This window comes from Triticum urartu, chromosome 7, assembly GCF_003073215.2.
Source record: "Triticum urartu cultivar G1812 chromosome 7, Tu2.1, whole genome shotgun sequence".
NCBI classification, from domain to species: Eukaryota; Viridiplantae; Streptophyta; class Magnoliopsida; order Poales; family Poaceae; genus Triticum; species Triticum urartu.
In genome coordinates, this window is record NC_053028.1 from 12,164,827 (window position 1) to 12,181,978 (window position 17,152).

General features: G+C 45.3%; 1 pseudogene; it reads right to left on the reverse strand.

Moving 5' to 3' along the window:
- Nucleotides 1-1,058: 1,058 nt before the first annotated feature.
- On the reverse strand, nucleotides 1,059-12,576 carry LOC125523047 (annotated as a pseudogene).
- Nucleotides 12,577-17,152: the final 4,576 nt, after the last annotated feature.

Genomic DNA, 17,152 nt, shown 5'->3' on the forward strand with positions numbered 1-17,152 from the left:
GTTTGCTCCGAGGAGTCTCGCACGCAACCAGCCCGATTCGGCCCGCGTAGTGTTTTTGGGCTCGCAGGGCAGAATGAGACAGGCGCCGCCGCCTCCACCCTCCGGGGACTCTCCCTGGAGAATCCCAGCCTTCTCCCAAAATATCTCCTCCGTCGGAATCGAGCTCGTCCCCTCAGCCGTGCTCCCACGCCGTTCGCATCTGGCCTCTTCGGCGGCCATCCCCGCCGACCTCCGCACGCTACCGGAGGTCTTCTTCGTCCTCTGCAACGACTGCTTGTTTTTACTGGACACCGGTGATTTAGGGACAGAGGTTCGGGCAGGAGGCTCGTACTGTCGCGAGCGGCGGTTCTCCACTGTTGATTCTGCACGGTTCAGTTTCATTGCAGATTTGCAGGTAGTACTAACTAGGGTGCCGGCTGTAGGAATTTTGACAGGGTTTCTTCATTATCATCGTTAGAGCTTCTCATTTGCTTCTCAAATTGATGCACTTCAAACAGCTCCGAGCACGGATTGCTTCAATGAAGATGCTGGGTGGAGCAACAGGATTGGGGTTTCAGAGAGGTGGGAGAAGCCGGTGTGGGAGGAAACTCCGATGCAGGCCATTCATGTCTCAGGTGCTGCTCGGTGTAGCTCTGGTCCGGCGATTGAGGTTGATCTCCTGTCAGGAACTTCGCACATCTCCCCTGACCAACACATAGGTTCCGACAGGTCAGCACAAACTAGAATCGAGCTGTTTTATCTTGATTCCTTCATTTGTTTTAGCAGTAGTTTTCATGCTAATTACCGTATACCAGTACGCCAATCAAATTGTTAATAATGAAGCTAAATACACAGTTTCCATGCTAATTAGTATACTAGCTGGCATGGGAAATGAAATTATCATAAAGAAGGCAAAAATAAAAAAGTTCTCTGCTAAATGCAACAGCATATGTTATTGTCCACAAAAAAACGATGGTCTTGTAACTGAATTAAGGATGATTATAAAGTTTTTTTTGGCAAATATGTCAAAGTTAACCTGGGCCAAATAAACATGGTGGACTTTGTTACAGCAGAAAGCCACCAAATCGACATGCATGGAAATAAACTCATGTTGCAGTAAAAGTACAAATTGAAAGGAGAAACTTATTGACACGCTTTATCATGAGTCCATAGTCGTATCAGTCTTGTACACCCACGAGACAAGCAGCTGGAGACGGTGATTCACCGTTAGCATGTAAGCAAAAGAAGTGACGGCTCCTTAGAGCACCAAATGCTAACCAGACACCCAAAGCAAACCTATGTCCTGTCCCGAGCAAGATTGAACCAAGCTTGCAAACCAGAGACAGCAACTGTCAGCCCAGGCGTTGTTTGTTTTGTAGGCCTTGTTTCTGCAGACCCGCCAATGTGACAATTAAAAAAATAACATAGTAATAGGACCAAAACAGTAGCATTTCTACAGTCCTATACTCCTATACAGTTGAAATTGAAACTAAAGCAACACCTCCAGCAGCCATCAGATTTCTAACATCTCCAGTAAACTTCAGAACCCAACTGCACAGACCATTAAAACAAACTGGTGCAGCCTGAATATTCAGTGTGCAAGGTCCAGGGTCTCGCAGCCGTATGTATGTACCTGCGGAACACCAATACTCGCTCGCGATTGTGGCACGAGCGGGGCGACGCGGCGATGCCGCACGAGCGGGGCGGAGCGGCGTCCCCTGCCCCCGGGGAGGACGCGCTGAGGGACGCGAGGTGGCGGGTCTGGTACGCGGCGGACCTCGTGACGGCGCGGCGAGTCTCGATGTCTGATGGTGTGCTCTGGTTCCGGCGGGAGGCGCTGCGCATCGTGCTCCTCGACGAGCGTGGGGGCACCGGTGACGCCCGCTTTCTCCGGGAAGGTGAGTCTGTAGACATCGGAGATATCATCTCGTTTCCTTGCCACTTCGCTAGGGTTCGAGATCGAATTCCGGCGCCGGTCGCCGGCGTCGTTCGCGCGGTGGGGGAGACTCGTGCGGGGAGGCCGCGGGTACACTTCCTCCGCCCCTGGCAGGAGGGCCAGGGCTGCTGGGACGTGGACCGGTCCACCATGGCCCTGATGGTCGACACGTGGGGCAGACGAGATCGGACCGCCATGAAGCACCCAACCCTAGGGTTTCCTCGTGCGCCGCGGGTATAAAGCCGAATCCTGTGCCACCTTTCCTCATTTTCGATCTGAGCGAGTGCTTGTCTCACTTCTGGGACGCGCCGCCGGAGGCTAGATCTAGGGTTCCTCAATCCTTCGGCTGGTGGGAAGGAAAAATTCGTGGAGATAGTCGCTCTTTTGCCCAAGTTGTGGCATCCCCCCCACAGATTCCACCACTCGATCCGGTTGACGAGAGCAAAATCACCATGAGGGAAGAGGGATTTGGTGCGGGGCGACATGGTCGTGGGGCTGGGCGCTTCGATCGCGGCCGGGGACGCGGCCGCGCCCTCGACCACCACGTCTGGAAGCGCAAGACGGAGGTGGGAGACTCGTCGACGCAGAGAGCTTCGGGATCTGGAGATGCTGGATCGGAGAAGTGGGACAAGGCGGCCGGAGGCAACCAGGCTAAGCTACTTCGCCGGGAGCGGTGGGGTGCGGACGAGGGGGACACGAGCATGATCCGTAACCATGGGAAGAACACTACTCCTCCTTGAGCGCAAGATCCTCCTGCATATCCTGGTAACATTGCTCCTCGGCCTGAACCATGTCAGATTTGTAATCTGACTGGTCATGTTACTGCTAGATGCCCGCAAGCTGTGTGTGATAGATGTAAGAAAAAAGGTCATCTGCATGTGGTCTGTGCTGAGTTCCTGCCTTGGGGGTGTTTTCCTGTGATGTGTGCGTTCCAAGGCAATGGGCAAGGTTTCTTCTACATTCCTGATTTTAGCATTGATAGGCAAGCTAGGGAGAGGATCTTTAACGTGATTGTTACCATTACTGAGGGGGCTGCTCCGACTAAAGATATAAAACATGAATTAAGTATCTATGTGGGGCAGGGATGGAGATGTTCTGCTAGGTTTTTTGCACCTCAAAAATTTGTGATGAGGATGCCTAATCCTAGAGAAGTGGATCATGCTTTATTTGTGGAAAATGTTAGACTGAAGCAGTGTGGAGTTTCAGTTAAGTTCTCACCGTGGTCTGAAGATATTGAATCTGAGGGCCTTCTGGAAATTGCTTGGGTTCGGATTGGGAAGATCCCTCCGAACAAGAGATGTGATAGGACTGTAGCCTATGTGGGTGGATTAGTGGGCATTACTCTTGAGGTGGATATGTCTACTATAAATCGCTCCTTGTTTGTTAGAGCCAAAATTGGATGTCGCTCTGTTGATCAGTTGCCTGCTATGGCAGAAGGTGTTCGGGGCGGGGGGGGGGGGGGGGGGGGGGGGGGGGGGGGGGGGGGGGGGGGCGTTTCTATAAGTTTACTTACGAGGTGGAAGAAGTTCTTGTCAGGAACCCTGTGAATAAAGACTGTAAGGGTGTGGAATTGAAAGATGCACCTGCTAAACCTGTTCAGACTCCTAAGCATAAACGAGCTGATCAGGAAAAAGAAGAAAAACAAGCTGATTTTCCTGAGAGTAGCAGAGACGATGCTGGTGCTCGTGGGGGCAAGACCTGTCGTCTGTCACCACAAGACCATGACCTCTCAGAATCATCTGATAGTGAAAATGATACATCTCTGCTTATTGAAACAATGGCAAAAGAACATGAGATGGCTGGAGGAGGAGAAACTCTGGATACCTCACGCTGGATAGTGGCCATGGAGACTGATATACACAAGGCCCCACTGGAACATGAATTCGAGCCTAAAGATGTACAGGTAAATGATATATCTGCAGCTCGTCGTTCGCTATCCTTTGATGTTACTGGGGCTAACTCTGCTCAGGTTGTGGAGGTGGATGGTGATGTGTACCCAGACCTGAAGACCTCAAGTGACTATATGGTACAGCTTCCCCTTTCTAATCACAGTGATGAGATCATTCTCACACCTCCCCTTGCGCCTGAAGTGGCACTAAGATTCAGCAAGGGCAATGCGCAGGGGGGACAGGAGCACATGGAGGCTAAAGCCATTAACCTGGCGCAAAAGAAGAACCTGGAAGGTAACATCAGAACCCCTTGCAATAATTCTTTCGATGCTCTGTCAAATAAGGAATTAATGTATAGAGCCACTTGTATGGGGGTAAATATACCTGATAATGATTTTGCTTGTGTGAATGTTCTTAGAGAGCTTGAAAGGGTGAGGGAAAATCTAGATAGTAAAAAGAACATTGGGGACAGTAATACTGATATTGAGGATGATATTTTAGTCACCAATGGCCTAGGAAAATCTGTTCCTGTTAATCTGACTTGGCTTGACCAAGAGGAAACTGTCTTTGAACAAAAAGTCTCTGATAAACAGAAGAAAAGAAGATCTAAAAAGAAATCTGCCGTTAAGCTTTCTGGGCCTGTGACTAGGAGCCAGAATAAGGCAGTATCTTCAGAGGATGTGTGCTGTAGTCCTGCATTGCCTCCTGGCAGGACTACTAGATCTTATTTTCACAAAAAACGTTCCAAATGAGAGGGCTCATTTGGAACTGTAGAGGGGTAGGCAAGAAAGGAATGGCCACCTGCCTCTCAGACATGATTAGTGACCATTCCCTAGATTTTATTGGTTTTCAAGAAACTATGAAGAAAAAATTTACTCCCAAATGCATTAGGAGAATTGACCCTTTTGGTCTATTCCATTGGGAATGGATTCCATCTGTTGGGAAGTCTGGTGGTATTTTAGGAGGGGTGAGGCAAGATACTATGGAGATCACCTCCTGTACCAAAAGGAAATATATTTTGCAGTTAAACCTGCATGATAAGAAGAAGAAAGCTGACTGGGGCCTGCTGGTAGTCTATGGGGCAGCCCATGAGGAGTTTAAAGAGGAATTTTTGATAGAGCTTGCTGCTAGTTGTAGTAGCATGACTGTGCCTTATATTGTGGGGGTGATTTCAATGTCCTGCGGCATGGTGATGAGAAAAACAAAAAGATGCAGAATAATAGAGCTACTGATATCTTCAACTCCATCATCAATGCTTTGGCCCTTAGAGAGATATATATTAGTGGGGGGAAATACACTTGGACTAATAACCAAGCCCATCCTACCCTAGAAAAACTGGACCGCATTTTGATGTATGAAGGTTGGGAGGATCTTTTTCCTATGGTCTCTGTCAGGAAATTGGTTCGGGAAATTTCAGACCACAACCCTTTGCTTCTCTCTGGTGGGGAAGAGGGGCGTGAAGCTCCTAAGCCTCGTGAGTTTCGTTTCAACCTGTCCTGGATTAAAGATAAAGATTTCCTTCCTACTGTGAGTAGGATCTGGTTGAGGCAAGTGCATTCCTCGGACCCTATTGATATCCTAAATATCAAACTTAAGAGATTTAAGAATTATTTTAAAGGGTGGGGGTCCAATAAATATGGTCATGACAAGAGAAGGAAAGAAGAGCTCAGATTGGAGCTAGCCCTGCTGGAAGAATTAGAAGAGAGTGGCCCCCTGTCCCCTGAGATGTATAGCATCAAAGTTGATGTTAGTGCGGACCTGCATGAGCTTCTAGTGAACGAAGAGATCTTTTGGTTGCAGCAGTCTCATGAAAGATGGTTGCTGAAAGGAGATCTTAATACTGACTACTATCATAAGATTGCGAACGGGCGGAAGAGGAAAAACATGATCCATTCCCTGAAAGCTGGGGATGTGGAAATAGAAGGGACTAATAATCTGATTGCCCATGCGACAGCGTTCTACAAAAACCTTTTCGGTCCTGCACCCGGCAATGAGTTCCATATGGATCCTGATACTTGGACCACTAATGAAAAACTTGATGAAGAGGATAACGCTGATCTATGTCGGGCCTTTACGGAGGCGGAAGTTAAGGAAGCTCTGTTTGCTATGGCACACAATAGAGCGCCTGGGCCGGACAACATTCCTGTGGAGTTCTATCAGGTGTGCTGGGATATCGTGAAGGATGATATTATGCTCCTGTTTGAACACTTTCATAAAGGGAGCTGGATGTACAGCGCCTCAATTATGGTGTGATTACTCTCCTCCTCAAAACTGCGGACGCAGACAAAATTCAGCAGTTCCGATCGATTTGCCTCCTGAGATGTCCGTACAAACTTATTACTAAGGTTCTAGATAGGCGAGTTGAAAAATATGCTGATAAACTCATCAATAGGGCCCAGAATGCTTTCGTGAAAAAAAGGAACATCATGGATGGTGTGATGTCTTTGCATGAGATCCTTAACTACACTCATGTGAAAAAGAGGGTGGGTGTAGTTCTGAAACTTGATTTCGAGAAGGCTTATGACAAAGTCAATTGGGATTTTATTCTTGAGTGTCATAAGCTTCGAGGCTTTAATGATAAATGGTGCGGGTGGATTAGGAGTATCCTGCATAATGGGACTGTGAGCATCAAGTTGAATAACCAAGTTGGCCCCTACTTCCAAAGTGCGAAAGGGGTTCGACAAGGTGATCCCCATTCCCCTTTCTTGTTCAATCTAGCTGTGGATTGTTTGGCAAAAATGATTACAAATGCCCAAAAAAGCGGCATGTTAGTGGTTCTGGCCTCTGATTTAATTCCTAATGGGGTAGCAGTTCTCCAATATGCAGACGATACCATCATATGCCTGGAGCATGACATTGACAAAGCTGTTAACTTGAAAATGCTTCTTTACATGTTTGAATTGATGTCAGGGCTTAAGGTGAATTTTCAGAAAAGTGAGATTCTTACTATGGGGGGTGATGATAATGTGGTGAATATGTATGCAGACTTATTCAATTGTGAGGTGGGCAGTTTCCCCATCAAATACCTAGGGATGCCTGTCAGTTACACCAATCTCAGGAACTCAGATTGGGAATTCATTGTTACCAAATATCTGAAAAAAATTGAAGCTTGGATTGGTAACGCAGCCTCGATGGGGGGGGGGGGAGGCTGACCTTGCTAGATTCGGTGGTCACCCAATTATCCTTATATCATATGTCTATGTGGCTCATGAACAAAACTTTCGTCGAGCGTTTAGACAAACATAGAAGGAAGTTCTTCTGGCAAGGGTGCAATAAGAAGAGGAGGTACCATCTGGTTAGATGGAATGAGATCTGCAGATCTAGAGATAAGGGTGGCTTGGGTGTTAAGGACTTACACAAGCAGAATGTTAGTTTGATGGTCAAATGGTGGTGGAAGCTAGAGACCCAAATGGGTATGTGGCAAGATATTGTTCGGGTGCGCTACCTGACTAACAAATCTGTGGCGTCGATTAAGCCCAGGTTTTCTGATTCCCCTTGTTGGAAAGCCCTGCTTAAAGTCAAAGATATTTACTTTGTGGGCAGGAAAATTCATTTGGAATCTGGTGACCTCGTTAGAGTCTGGAAAGATTCCATAAATGGACTGAGTCCTTTTCAGACCCTTTACCATTCGCTGTTTGAGATTTGTATTGATCAAGATTGCACTATTGATAGGTTCAAATCTGTGGATGTCCACTCTTTCTTCAGAAGGAGGCTCACACCTGAGTTGTCCTGTCAATGGGGAGAAATAAGTAATACGATCAATAATATCTAGCTGAGCCAGGGTGGGGACCGGGTCTACTGGGGCTTAATAGTAATGGCAAATTCTCCACTAAATCTGTGTATAAGTGGCTTGAAAACCCTCTTAGTGGTTGCCATTATAGATGGATTTGGAAAGCCAAAATCCCTCTCAAAATCAAGATCTTCCTATGGCAGCTGTCTCAGGACGCAGTGCTCACTAGGCAAGTCATGAGAACGAGGAAATGGCCCGGGAATCCCACATGTTCTTTCTGTAACGAGTTGGAAACCTCCCAACATCTGTTTTTTACTTGCCCTGTGGCTAAAGTGATCTGGAGATGCGTTGGGGTAGTACTGGGTAGTGAGATGTGCCCGAATAGCTACTGGCAATATTTTGCTTGGTGTCATGCTTTTCTCCCTGATGGACAAAAGTACTATACTGTGGGCTTGGCTGCTGCTTGCTGGGCCATTTGGCTAGCTCAAAATCGAGCTACGTTCGAAAAGAAGCTTATCAAAACGCCTTTTGAGATAGTTTTCTCCATGTGTTCTTTCCTACTGTACTGGACAGGGCTGCAGGAGGAGGAGGGCGCCAAGGAGCTGCGAAGCGGTGCTGAGATGATCAGGTCGAGCACGATGCGCATGATGGGAATGTGCAACGCTATGAGGGTGCCGATCGGGGGAGATTGAAGATCTGCAAGAAGTCCCGTTGACTGGAGCTGGGCGATCCTCGATCCTGTGATGGCGTTTTGGTTCTTTTGTGGATGTCTCATGTCTTTGTCTGTAGTAAAACTCAGGGGTGTTTGCTGTGGATATTCGGTGCTGCCTAGGTTTTCGCCCCATGGCATTCGTTTCGATGGCGGGCGAATGCAGTGGGTTTCCTGGCAGTGCCCGGACTCGCTCTACCTCTTTCCCTTCTCCTGACATGTTTCTGAACTTTGTATTTCCGTTCATTTGCAATGGAAAGGGGTATAGCCCGGTTCGAAAAAAATATTCAGTGTGCAACAGGGCATAAAAAGGATTTATATTTGAATCAATTGAATAAATTTATTTAATCTTTTCAACAGTGTGCAACTAGAGCAGCCTGAACACTCCATAGATATATATTTTAAGTCGGACACTCGATAGATATTTTTTATCACTTTAATGGATTTATTTAATCACTTGAACAAGAACAGACTTGAACAGCAACAGGGCATACAAAGGATAAAAACTTTCCAGCTTTCAATCCCACTTAGAGGCAACCGTCAGACTTCTTCTAACTAGCTAGCTATAAAAACATTACATGTGGCAGATTCCAAATATGTAATCACTTGAATATATTTATTTACCTCAAGAATATTACTTCCAAACTTAACACCATTATTTCTAGCTACGTCACTAAGAGAAACATTGAATGAATTTAAGACAGCTGGAATATGTAAATTACCTGGAACATCCTCTGGGTTCTTGCGCTTCACCCTGTCAACAAACTTGTCCATTGAGTTGCCTTCACCAACAGTCCTAGCCCTCTTTCTTCTATTCTCACCCACCACCAAAAGTACAAGATTTTGATCAGCGTTATCAGTTGACCGAGTGACATCTTCCATCTGCTGATCCTCTAAACCTACCGTTCCTTCCATCTCCTGTCCAAAACTTTCCTTGTTCATCAGAGTGTCCAGACAAGTTTTGCTAGCAAAGTCTTCTTGGATATCAGCGCTATCCATTTTTTTTCTCTCATCATCATCCTGTTGCAGATCATCACAATCAACTTGTGCTGCACAATAAAAGACGTCACATAGATGTGTGAAGAGGGCTTATATATAACTCCAACACCTATAATTAAGCAATTAAGCATAGTAAGATGCACAACACTCAATTACCAGACTGTCCAGTAGAAATTTCATCATGGGTCGCTGTCACTGATAACATCATATCAGTAGTTGGTGCCACAGGGCTCACAGAATTGTCTGCAGTTTCACTTCCTATATCAACCTCTTTGTCTGTCTTAACAAACAAGAGCTTGGGGCGTCTGGGGTGGTTTTTTGCTGCTTCCTTCCACTTTTGTTTTGTTTCATCGTTCACCCCATCATGGAGAGCAACCTCATTAATATGTCGCAGTGACTGGATCGTCATGCCGCAAAAGCCATTTAGATCCTTACATAGCAGACAAAGTGACTCGAGGAGTGGCAGAGCTCCCTCTTGAACTTCCAGTTCAGTCATGACTTCAACCACGATGCATAGTCGTCGCAGGCTTCCAAGTGCACCTTTTATGATGACGAGTTTGTCCAGTTGAGATGCAATCAGCTTCAGGTACGCCAAGCAGCGCACTCTGCTCAGGGCAGCAAGAATATCCCCGCGCAGCTGATGACGAGGGGATGAAAGGCACAGCTTAGTGAGACCACCTAGCATGGTAACAAATGGAGGCAGGCTGCATATGTTGCCCCCTTGTAACTTGAATGAGCTAAGATAGCAGGAGGAAGCTTCTTCTTTTTCTAGGGACAGGTTCACGAGCAAGTCTTGGAACCATTTGTCACTGAAATGTAGTGAGAGTGAATGACCATTTTTCACGTTGGTGCTTCTTTTGATGAACCCCTTAATGGCCTTTGAGACTTGACTGTAGTTGTTGGTGCCGCTGCTTCTGCCGCTCGCAGTGCATTCCGTGCTATCATTAGTGGACTGCTTCCACCATATTTTCACCTTTGTCAAGTGCTTCATATGCTCCATGAGCTGTGCAAATCCTTTGCTCTTGTTGTTATCGACAACAAATCCTGCTACTGTTTCCAATTTGCTATTCTCTGCGAGCCAAGTTTGTAGCTTATGCATTTTCCGGCCTCCTACACCTTGTTGGAGCTTGAACTTTCCAAATAGATGAATCAGGCATGGCAGCTCCATGACTTGTGTCGGAAGAATCTCTATCTTGGTTTTTCTTACATCCAGTGTCTCCAAAAGTTTAAGCTTTTTGATCTCTTTGGGGAGCACCGTAACCTTAACAGTGGCCCCAAGGCTTAGGTACCTGAGCAGCAACAGGTTGCTGCATATCTCCCTAAGATGTTTCTCCTCCAAGTGGTTACCGCATTCTTCAAGATCCAAGACCCTCAAGAGTTCATATTTGGAAAATTCCAAGACAGATACATGTGCCCTACCGAAGATTGTCAGAGATCGAACAAGAGATAGATCATTGGCTACTTTGGCACTTGCGTTATGGAGGGAGAGCCAACGAATTTTATTGGGTGGGTGTGAGGGAGTTAGCTGATCATATAACAAAGTAATGAAGTTGTCACACTTGGAAATGTGCAGGATGAACTCGAGCATCATGCCATGAGTATGATATGTCTTCACCTGATCTACGCTGTTCTTGTTACTGGCGTCTGTACGCTGGATGATACTCCGGTTGACCAGCTCTCTGAAATTGCCGGTAGCAGCATCCAGAGTATTACACATATAATCTCCTTGGATAAACCCTTCAGCACACCATTTCCTTATCAAGCTTCTTCTCCTGACTATACGCCCACTTGGGTACATACCTAGATATAGCAAGCAAGTCTTGACATCATGTTTAACAAGGCTGGTGTAGCTTTGGACAAGCACACACTTCATTCTTGCTAACATCTCCTTCGTTTCCAGATGTGCTCCCAGGTTGTGGCACAATGTTGCCCAGTTTTCATGCGTCGGATTACCTGTGCTTTGCAAGTACCGGGCTGTAGTAACAAGAGCAAGGGGTAAACCATCACATTTCTGCAGTGCTTCCGAGCCAAGCTGATCCTCTTTACTGACTGGCGGATCGTTGTCTTGGAAAGCTTCCTTGAAAAACAACTGCCTCGAGTGTCCATCAGGGAGAGTTTTCATTGTGTACACATGATCATGAGCTGCTGAGCTGCTGCAGGCATTTGCTACTGACTGAATAGCCGTCGTCACCAGAACTCTGCCATTCAACCCCACAAAGGCATCTTTAATATCATGCCAAAATTCTGTCCTCATGTCATCGAGTACGATGAAGAACCTATGAGGAGTACATGATCAGAATTAACATGCAGAGATATGAAGTGGAGATTAAATTTGGAGCGATTTCATTTTATACCCACAAAGATGCCAATAGTGGGTGAAGTCAAACTTGAAGAATTTCTGGACTGTACAAAAATATAAAAGAGGCAGACTGCTGTAAATCAAGACCAAATCATCAAACAGAGACAGAGTGGAGAAAATTACCAACGGTTGGAATTAATTACCTCTTGGTTTGAAGGCACGATCTGAGGATTGCGCAGAGCTTGCTGAGGCTACCTCCACCACTGGTGAATGTGGTGGGGATGGGAAATTGCTGAAGTATCACTTCGAGAACATCGCTTGCACCCCTTTGCTCGGCTGCACAAACCCAAGCCCATACTTCATATTGGCTCATCATACTCTGGTACACATGCCTGGCAAGGAGGGTCTTGCCTATGCCATCGAAACCAACAATGGAGATCACCTTGAGGTGCTGCTGTTGCGGCTGTACCAGCTCCATAAGCTCATCTTGGGGAGTGTCCATGCCAACGGGGCTGCGAGTTGAAATGGTGTCGTCTATGACCATGTCTGCTGTCATCTCTGGTGTGCATGCCACTGCGAACGGTGAAGCTGACAATGAGGTGTCAGCACCGGTGCTGGCGTTGTAGTAAGTTTCTCTCAGCTTGGATGAATCTTGTGATATCTTCTTGAGCTCGCGGATCGTCTTGGCAAACTCCTTACGGACTGTCACCGCAACCGATGGAGAGCCTGACGGATCCACGTTGACGTCCTGGAGATGGTCAGCCGATGCATAAAGCGGTCGATGCAGTCCTCGATAGCGTGCGCCAGTTCACGTATAACGTTGATCCAGGCCCTATGCATGTGCTCGCTGCCTCCGCTGCTCCTCCAGCGACGATCATCGTCTTGCTGAATGGCGGCAGAGATCAACGCAAACTCATTTCTAATGTAAGTGATTTCATGCTCCAGGTTCTGCCGAAGCCTGTGATTTGCAGCTAAGAACTCCAACAGCTTCGGAGCTATCCTACAGGCAAAAGCCGTGGCCACTGCAGCCTCCATCCCCCCCCCCCCCCCCCCCCCCCCACCCCACCCAACCTACCTCCCCCCTCTTATTGGAAGATCAATTCATGTAGTTCCGTGGATACAGAAAAGAGGTTAGGGAGGACACAACAGCTGCCATGGCCAATTAATGGGTAGCTAGAACTGCCGGCCTAGAGAATATATTACTACAGTTTACACCCAACCCACGGCACCTTTATAGAGGAGTTAAAATTGTTTGCATTACATGGTATGGTACCAATAATTTGCTCAAGTGGCTCCTTTTCGCACACGGACACGGTTCAAATCATAGTTTGGACAAATTGTTTATATTATAGCTTATTGAAAAATATAACAGTAAAATTTGGATATTATGAATGTATTTCTCACGACAAATCTGCACATGTTATTTACAAGTATTGGATGTAACTATATAAAAATATATTAGTCAAAATTTTAAAAGTTTGACTAAAATCATGTGTAAAACATCACACTTTTTGTGAACTAAAATCATGCATATTGTTTTTTGAATCAAAACAAAGCGCTTGCCTCATTCAATTAATTAAAGGAGACTTCATGTACAAGAAAACACAAACAAAAAAGGTTCATATTACAACTAAAGGCTACACTCCCAATCTTAAGTGGCTCAAATATGTCATACCGTCATCTCTGGCGGATGGAAAGGGCAGATATGTCCTAAATCCCAGGTCCCCCATTCACCACGGAGGAACTGTTCTCCATGGTAGACAATTATTTGAATGTGGACAAAGTTGCTTGCTGAAAAAACGAGGTCCATCAAGAGTTTAGGGTCAAATAGACCAATGCTTGTAGATGGGACCGATGCGCTTTGCAGGTACCTATGACTGCGGCGGGACATCCAAGAAGAAAGATAAGGCGAAGCCCTCTTCACCCGAAGAAGCGACCCTCTTCTGTAGTAATGTTACTTTACTAGGAGAAGGTGCAATAACCGGCCATCGTTTTCCAGAAATTAGACCAAGACCTGCGCAGATTAGTTCAAGAGTCATTTTCCTTAATTTAGTTTTTCAAATTGGTATGAACGGCATAATACATTACATAATCCTGTTAAGACGGAGTCATGCATGCTTCTACTTTAATGTCTTTTTTCAGCAAGCATCTTCCACCATTCACCAAGGAGGAAATGTTCTCTATGGTAGACAAATATTTGAATGTGGATGAAGATGCTTGCTGAAAAGACGAGGTCCATCAAGAGTTCAGGGTCGAAGAGTCTAATGCTGCTCGATGGGACCTATGCGCTTTGGAGGTCCCTATGACCGCGGTGGGACATCCAAGAAGAAAAATTAGACGAGGTCGTCTTCACCCAAAGGAGAGGCCCTCTTCTATAGTAATGTTACTTTAGTAGGAGAAGGTGCAATAACCGTCCATTCTTTTTCCAGAAATTAGACAAAGACCTGTGCAGATTAGTTCAAGAGTCATTTTCCTTAATTTTGTTTTTCACATTGGTATGAACGGATAATACATTAGATAATCCTATCAAGATCGAGTCATGCATGCTTCTATTTTAATGGATAATTTGCTGAAGTTGGTCCTTTTTGCACACAGTCATGGTTCAAGTCATAGTTTGGACCACTGGATTCAATTATAATTTGTTGATGAATATAATAGTAAAATTTAGATATTATGAATGTATTTCTCGCGACAAATCTGCACATGTTATTTACAAGTATCAGATATAAATATATATTAGTAAAAATGTTAAAGGTTCGACTAAAACCATGTGTAAAACATCACACTTTTTGTGAACTAAAAGTATGCATTTTGTTTATTGAAGCAAAACAAAGCACTTGCGTCATTCAATTAATTAAGGGAGAGTTCGTGTACAAGAAAACACAAAAAAAACAAGGTTCATATTACAAGTAAAGACTACACTCCCCGACTTAAATGTCCCAAATGTGTCATACTGTCATCTCTGGCGGATGGAAAGGGCAGATATGTCATGAATCCTATGGTAGACAAATATTTGAATGACGACAAAGTTGCTTGCTGAAAAAATGAGGTCCATCAAGAGTTCAGGGTCAAAGAGACCAATGCTGGTTGATGGGACCAATGCGCTTCGGAGGTCCCGATGACCGCGGTGGCACATCCAAGAAGAAAGATAAGGCGAGGTCATCTTCACCCGAAGAAGAGGCCCTCTTCTGTAGTAATGTTACTTTAGTAGGAGAAGGTGCAATAACCAGTCATTCTTTTCCCAGAAATTAGACCAGCACCTGGGGAGATTAGTTCAAGAGTCATTTTTCCTTACAAAAGTTTTTCACATTGGTATGAACGGCATAATACATTGCATATCCTATTAAGGCCGAGTCATGCATGCTTCTATTTTAATGTCTTTTTTCAGCAAGCATCTTCCGCCGTTCACCACGGAGGAAATGTTCTCCATGTTAGACAAATTTTTGAATGTGGACGAAGATGTTTGCTGAAAACACGATGTCCATCAAGAGTTCCGGGTCGAAGAGACCAAAGTTGGTTGATTGGACCGATGAAATTTTGAGGTCCCTATGACCACGGCGGGACATCCAAGAAGAAAGATAAGACAAGGTCGTTTTCACATGAAGAAGAGGCCCTCTTCTGCAGTGATGTTACTTTACTAGGAGAAGCTGCAATAACCGGCCATTGTTTTCCCAGAAATTTGACCAACGCCTGTGGAGGTTAGTTCAAGAGTCATTTTTCCTTACAAAAGTTTTTCACGTTGGTATGAACGGCATAACACATTACGTATCCTATTAAGGTGAGTCATGCATGCTTCTATTTTAATGTCTTTTTTCAGCAAGCATCTAGCGCCGTTCACCACGGAGGAAATGTTCTCCATGTTAGACAAATTTTTGAATGCGGACGGAGATGTTTGCTAAAAAAACGAGGTCCATCAAGAGTTCAGGGTCGAAGAGACCAATGCTGGTCGATTGGACTGATGCGATTTTGAGGTCCCTACCGCGGCGGGACATCCAAGAAGAAAGATAAGACGAGGTCGTCTTCACGAAGAAGAGGCCCTCTTATGTTGTATTGTTACTTTAGTAAGAGAAGGTGCAATAACCGGCCATTCTTTTTCCAGAAATTACACCAAGACCTGTGCAGACTGGTTCAAGAGTCATCTTTCCTTCTTTTTTTTCACATTGGTATGAACGGCATAATACATTGCATAGTCCTATTAAGATCAAGTTATGCATGCTTCTATTTTAATGTATTTTTTCAGCAAGCATCATCCGCCATTCTACATGGAGGAACTGTTCTCCATGGCAGACAAATATTTGAATGCGGTCGAAGATGCTTCCTGAAGAAGCGAGGTCCATTAAGAGTTCAGGGTCAAAGAGAACAATGCTGGTCGATGGGACCGATGTGCTTCGGAGGTCCCTATGACCGCGGCGGGACATCCAAGAAGAAAGATAAGACAAGATCGTCTTCACCCAAAGAAGAGGCCCTCTTCTATAGTAATGTTGCTTTAGTAGGAGAAGGTGCAATAACCATCCATTCTTTTTCCAGAAATTAGACCAAGACCTTCGTAGATTACTTCAAGAGTTGTTTTCCTTAATTTTGTTTTTCACACTGGTATTAACGGGTAATACATTACATAATCCTATTAAGAACGCGTCAAATAATCCTATTAAGACGGATCATGCATGCTTCTATTTTAATGTGTGTGTGTTTTTCATCAAGCGTCATCCGCCGTTCACCACGGAGGAACTGTTATCCATGGGAGACAAATATTTGAATGCGGTTGAAGATGCTTGCTGAAGAAGCGAGGTCCATGAAGAGTTCACGGTCGAAGAGAACAATGCTGGTCGACGGGACCAATGCGCTTCGGAGGTCCGTATGACAGCGGCGGGGCATCCAAGAAGAAAGATAAGACGAGTTCGTCTTCACCCGAAGAAGAGACCCTCTTCTGTAGTAATGCTACTTTACTAGGAGAAGGTGCAATAACCGGCCTTTGCAGATTAGTTCAAGAGTCATTTCCCCCTAATTTTGTTTTCACATGGGTAGGAACAGCATAATACCTTACATAATCCTATTAAGACTGGGTCATGCATGCTTCTGGTTAATCCTTTTCTACTAAGAGACAAGTGTGTAAGTTCAAACATCTTTGCCGGCTGATGCTTGCTATGTATTTCAGTTATTTGTCAGTAGCCACCAGCCAGATGCTCAAACCAAGGTGGCAGCTGGTAGATCTTTCTATTTTAATGTGGGTGAAGTTTTAGGATCATGGGTGGAAGTTTCCCACTAACAAATATATTAGGCGTTAGTAGCCACTAGTTTTTTTTCCTTGGACAGAATTATGCCTTATATTTTGAACAGCGGATATATTTCAGAGTTGTGACCAGAACTAAGGGGAAGGGAGAGCCAGAACTAATGGGAAAAAAAAATCAAGCAAGGCCATGGGAGCTCGTGGTTTATGCTGGTTATAAGCAACACTTCTCAATGTCACAGGAGAGAGCACTCCTCCAGCCAAATCAGGGAAACAAAGTTCTGGCTCAGTTCTTAGACATCAAGCATTGATCAGATCACCACACCCCGGGGTGTTGGCTAGCTCTCAGGAACTGGTCGGGTACCATCTTATAGGCAGTAATCA